General features: G+C 35.9%; 1 long non-coding RNA gene across 2 annotated transcripts; it reads left to right on the top strand.

Moving 5' to 3' along the window:
* Positions 1-1015: 1015 nt before the first annotated feature.
* LOC107104845 lies at positions 1016-5146 on the top strand. Of its 2 annotated transcripts, XR_001482291.1 has the most exons (6): positions 1016-1069; positions 2378-2605; positions 2851-2940; positions 3462-3560; positions 3811-3879; positions 5060-5146. It is a non-coding gene; the product is annotated as an uncharacterized LOC107104845 (long non-coding RNA). The 2 variants fall into 2 exon arrangements; XR_001482290.1 differs by lacking the exon at positions 3462-3560.
* Positions 5147-6116: the final 970 nt, after the last annotated feature.

The raw sequence follows: 6116 nt of genomic DNA, 5'->3' as shown, positions 1-6116 counted from the left end.
TTACACCTTTTGAATGCAATTACTGAAATAAATCAAGTTTTTCAAAATATTCTAATTTACTGGCTTTTACGTTTAAGCATTAAGACCTGCAGTGGGAACATAGTCTAAAAGGTGCTGAACACTGGAGCTCTAGGGCCCGAACTAAAGACCCCTGAGTGTCAGATGATATTTCACTTCCACATGGAGAAAATCAATCATCAGCTTAAAATATCATGAAACAAACACAGTATTGATGTCTGTTTAAATGTGTGATGTTACAGTATCAATATTTGTGAACTTTGAATGACTTCTGAATTTTGAAAATGAAATCTGTTTAAGAAAATCTGCTAAATGCTTTTAAATGTAAAGCTGAGATGAGCTGAGAGGTTGTTTGGTTGATGACATCATTGAAGCATCACAACAGGCTGCCTGGTTTAACAGAGATTTTATGTGAAAATATTGTAGTTTATCATTTTATTTATCATATACTGAACATGTTTTAAGGTCTTAATGCATGTAAAATGAGTTTTCTAAAATTTAAGATGCCTTGTATTTTTGTTTTTTTACATCTCTATTTTCTGTCTTTGGTGTCTGAAGATTTTTATACCTATGAGTAGTTCTAGTTGGTTATTGTCCACAAATGTGACATATGTGTTATAATGTAGCTGTAGCTTTAAAATAAATTGAGTTGCTGTGTCTATTAATGTCTGTTAATGTCACACATCAATGTGTTAACTACGTATATTTCTCTGTTCATTGTGGGTTAAAACCTCCAGAGCTCTGCGGCTGCTGTTCACCACATCCTCACCAATCACTTCCTCTTCAGTTCATAGAAAAACACTTCAGAGGTTAAACTGGAAACCAGCAGGTTTTAAAAGTAAAATCCAATCTTACCAGTGTGACTGATCTTTGAAATTAGACATNAATGACATCACTAAAGCAGACAGACTGAGTCTAACAGCAGACTGTTCTCTGGTTATAAAGAAGGTCAGAGAGGAAGATGCTGGACGTTATTACTGTCAACAATGGAGATACAGAGGGGCACACAGACCAGTTCATCAGTCTGCTGTAGATCTGTCTGTTCTTAACAGTGAGTTTTAATATTTGTTAAATAATTGTTTTTGTACTTAAAAGTCGAATCATTTTATGCAGCAATATGTGGAATTGATTAGTGATGGAGGTAATTTGTCTGATTTAGAGTTTTATTGTTTTTTTCTTCCTCAGTAATTAAACAGCAGAATCAGAGGGTGACATTAAACTGCTCTGTGGTGACCTTTGACCTCCATAGATACAGAGTGAAGTGGTTTAATCAGGATGTGGACAACAAAGAACCTCCATCAGAGACTGGCTGCTCTGCTACTGTCTCTTTATCATCAGGGTCTGAGTTCCCTCAGTGTAAAGTGACTGATACTGTTACTGATGAAGAGTTTACCTTCAGTCTTCAGCCCTCAGGTGAGAAACAGGTTAGAAGATGATGAACTGAAGAAGATCACTGAGATCACAGGGAACTAGGATTAGATTCAGGATTTGGACACAACTGGACTATTTTCTCTTTAAATAATAATCGGATTGTTATTAATGACCAAAATCAGCTGATATAGTTATATAATCTGTCTAATAAGTTGAAAGAGTTTTGAAGAATAACATATGAACAGTTATGGTTTCAGACACTTTGTTCTTGTTTCTAGAAAAATCAGGTGGAAAAGTTCAACCAACAAACAAACCTGGAAAAACAAGATCAAAGACAACCACACCAGAAATAAAAATTATTTCACCAACCTTTCAAGGTAGTGATTGTTCTAATGTATTAGATATATTTCAATATCATGATCATGTTATCGATATTATAATCTGCATATTTTGGCCTTATTTAGGCTCAGGTGAGTAGAAGTACAGACATATAAGGGTTTCCAACTGCAGATAAATTTGGCCAAAATTAGATTTTTTTTGAGTCAAGGCTTTAAAAAAAAAAGATCTGCTGAGCAGGAAACGGTAGCAGTTGGTAAAACAAAAGGAGTGGAATAGAACTGGACAGTGGAGAGACAGAGAGACATTAGAGCTTGTTAATAAACAGATATAAACTTTCTCATTGNTTAATAATGACATCACTAAAGCAGACAGACTGAGTCTAACAGCAGACTGTTCTCTGGTTATAAAGAAGGTCAGAGAGGAAGATGCTGGACGTTATATCTGTGAACAATGGAAATATAGAGACGCACACAGACCAGTTTATCAGTCTGCTGTGGTTCTGTCTGTTCTTAACAGTGAGTTTTAACATTTGTTAAATTATTGTTTTTGTACTTAAAAGTCGAATCATTTCATGCAACAATATGTGGAATTGATTAGTGATGGAGGTCATTTGTCTGATTTAGTCTTTTATTGTTTCTCTCTTCCTCAGTAATTAAACAGGAGAATCAGAGGGTGACATTAAGCTGCTCTGTGGTGACCTTTGACCCCTGTAGATACAAAGTGAAATGGTTTAATCAGGATGTGGACAACAAAGAACCACCATCAGAGACTGGCTGCTCTGCTACTGTCTCTTTATCATCAGGGTCTGAGTTCCCTCAGTGTAAAGTGACTGATACTGTTACTGATGAAGAGTTTACCTTCAGTCTTCAGTCCTCAGGTGAGAAACAGGTTAGAAGATGATGAGCTGAGGAAGATCACTGACATCACAGGGAACTGGGATTAGCTTCAGGATTTGGACACAACTGGACTGTTTTCTCATTTATTAATAATCGGATTGTTATTAATGACCAAAATCAACTGATATAGCTATTTAATCTGTCTAATACTTTAAAAGAGTTTTGAAGAATAACATATGAACAGTTTTGGTTTCTGACACTTTGTTCTTGTTTCCAAAAAAATCAGGATGGAAAGTTCAACCAACAAACAAACCTGGAAACAAAAACTCAAAGACAACCAGACCAGAAACCGAAAATATCTCACCAACCTTTCAAGGTAGTGATTGTTCTAATGTTTTAGTATATTTCAAAATCATGATCATATGATGTATATTATAATCTGCACATTTTGGCCTTTTTTGGACGAGGTGAGTAGAAGTAGAGACATACAAGGTTTTCCAACTGCAGAAAAGATTTGGCCTAAATTTAATTCTTTTTGTAGTCAGGGCTTTAAAAAAAAAGTGGAATGGCTCAGAATTGGCCCATTAATGGCCCTCATCTGAGTTTTTTTTTTTTTTTTTTTTGGTAGTCATATTTCAACCCCATCTCATATTTGGTCCTGAATCTGATTCTTATCTGATGTTTTTTAATGTGACTCCAACAGGAACGATTGAGGAAGTTTAGATTGAATTTGAACATATCTTTCCCCTGCATTCATCAGAACTTAAGATCTTCTCAGCAGGAAACGGTAGCAGTTGGTAAAACAGAAGGAGGGCTGGAATAGAAATGGACAGTGGAGAGACAGAGAGACATTAGAGCTCTTTAATAAACAGATATAAACTTTCTCCTTGTTTCTAGAAATATCAGGAGTAAAAGTTCAACCAACAAACGAACCTGGAAACACAAACTCAAAGACAACCAGACCAGAAACCAAAAACGTCTCACCAGCCTTTCAAGGTAGTGATTGTTCTAATGTTTCACAAATATTTCAAAATCATGATCATATGATCTAAATTATAATCTGCTCATTTTGGCCTTTTTTGGCTCTAAAATTAGAGAATAAAATCATGAAATAAGATTTTTAAAAAAATCTGATAAAACTTTACTTATAAGTTAAACTTATACATTTAAAAGACACTGCTGCATTTCATTACAAAATATTTAAAAACTTTGTTTCTTATTTTTCCTGGAAACTGAACAAATGAAGCCACTCCAGGAAACAAGGACCCAAAGCAAACAGTTGGGAGCAGGAGAACTTCTGACACAACAAATCAAGGTTTGGCCCAATTATACTCAGTAAATTAATATGAATATATGAGTGGTTTGTCTTTAGCTCCTGTTATCATGTTGTTGTTATTTCAGTCATCTTTATACATACTTTGGTGATCATGACATGGAGAGTTAGGAATGAGAGTTCTGACTGATAAAACCACAAATACATCTTTCTAAATTATAATTTTTCTGAGTTAAAACAGACTCGCAGTTTTAAAAGACATGATCAATGTTAAGAAAAGTCACTTCATCCTCCATAGAATGGGACATTTTAGAGCTTTGATTAATTTATTGCCATTGTCAAGGTAATTTTGTGGGATATAACTTAGAATTAGTGAATGTTGTCAACCTCACCTGCAATAGTGTCATGATTATAATCATCTATGCCAGGACTAGTTTCCTTCTTTTCATGCTATGTGGATGTATCTAATGGAAAGTAAAATAGTGTCTGTACCTCCACTCTGGAATCACCATCTTTCCCCCTGAAGCAGCCATTGCTGCAGCTCACCTCTGCTAGTTTCTCTAAGCAGGGCTGCTGTGTGAGTGTGAGGTTTATAGGGAAACTAGCTGAACAGTGACTGAGTGAACTTTTCCTGGTCAGAGAAAGAATCAGAATGAAACAGCAGCAACAATTCAGGGTAAATCATTAAGTAATTTCTCTTTGTTTTCATATAAAAGATAAATCTAGTTTATACTCCACACACAGTCATGTTTCTCTATCCCTGTGGAGAATTTTCATTGACTTCCATCATTTCTAACCCATTTCTACAGCCTAACTGTGACCCTAAACCTAAGCATTACGTGTTCTTGCCTAATCCTAACCTCATCCTAAACTCAATTCATACCTTAGTTTTTAAACTCACCTTAAAACAGCATCTGTGTCCATGGCGACCAGGCATTGGTCCCTACTAGAGCAGTCGGTCCTCAGAATGTGCCATTATTCATGGAAAACGGTCCCCACCATGTAAGAAATACATGCCCCCCCAACACACTGACACACAGATGGTGATTTTATATCCTCTCTCATACATTTTCGAGTTTGTTAAATAATCTTTTACCATCAGTTCTAGCTTAATTCTATGCTGACAAACAGTTTAAAAAAATGAAAATCATCTGACTGCTAATAAAGTAAAATATCATTTTAACCTTTGATTACAGAACATTATTTCTTGTTTCTCTTTCAGGTTTATGGCGTATCATCATCGTCTCTGTGGGTTTAGCAGCTCTTTCTATAACGGTTGTGAGCATCAACATTTGGACCAGAACTAAAGGTAAGATAGAAAGAAATAAAACAGTTTTATAATCAGAATCAGAATCCTCACTTCTCTTTTGATCGATTCAACCAGTTGCTATAAATCTCAGAATATACTTCGATTTGCAAAAAATATGTTTTATTGTGTTTGTTCTCTTCTAACACCTGTTGGTGATGAAGTTAGAGATTATAATGTCAGTAATTACATTTTTAAACTCGTCTGTTTCCATCTTTGCTCATTGTTGGAAACAAACGAGGAAAGTCTAAAAACAGTGCTTAGCTTTCTCTATTCTGACATTAAAGATTCACAAAGAAAAGAGAAATGATTATGTCGTTAATAAAGACATGTTCCCCCTAGTCAGTGGTAACAGTGAATAAAATGAGGTGAAAAGTTGTTTGTGACAACCTGCTCAGGTTATCGAGCAGCCTCTCAGTGAGAGAAACACTTTGCAGGAGCAGCTCTATTGGCTGTCACTTCCACCTCTCAGGTGCTTCTAGATCTTTACCAACTGAACCCAAAGCTGCAGGAAGGAAAAGACAAACATGCAACAAGATCAGAGGCTAATTTCATGAAACCAGGATACTGGATTAAGTCAGGATTTTCAGGAAAGCAGCAACACATCAGGTGCCATGGTGATTTATTGTGAGCAGCCAGCCTGCTACAGACCAGACTGAGAGTCAGACTTAATCCTGCTCAGTCACACTGATCAGAAACCAATGAGCTTTGATAGTGAATCTGTTACCTAATGGATGAATGTAAAACTTTACTTCACACAATTCAGTAAAAATTAGTGTTGCACTGATGCCATTTTTTGGCCCCGATACCAATACCTGATACCTGGCTGTGTAGTATTGGCCGATACCATCTGTTTGAAATTGATGTGTGTGTGTATAAATGAAGAACTGCATACTGCTTGGATGTAAAATAATTGCCATCATGGCTTTGTCAAGCTGCTGCCTACCTTTGTGAAGCAGGAAAAAGACTAATA

The sequence above is a fragment of the Cyprinodon variegatus genome, unplaced genomic scaffold (assembly GCF_000732505.1).
Source record: "Cyprinodon variegatus isolate N-32 unplaced genomic scaffold, C_variegatus-1.0 Scaffold1916, whole genome shotgun sequence".
Lineage (NCBI taxonomy): Eukaryota > Metazoa > Chordata > Actinopteri > Cyprinodontiformes > Cyprinodontidae > Cyprinodon > Cyprinodon variegatus.
This window is presented reverse-complemented; position numbering and strand designations above follow the sequence as displayed.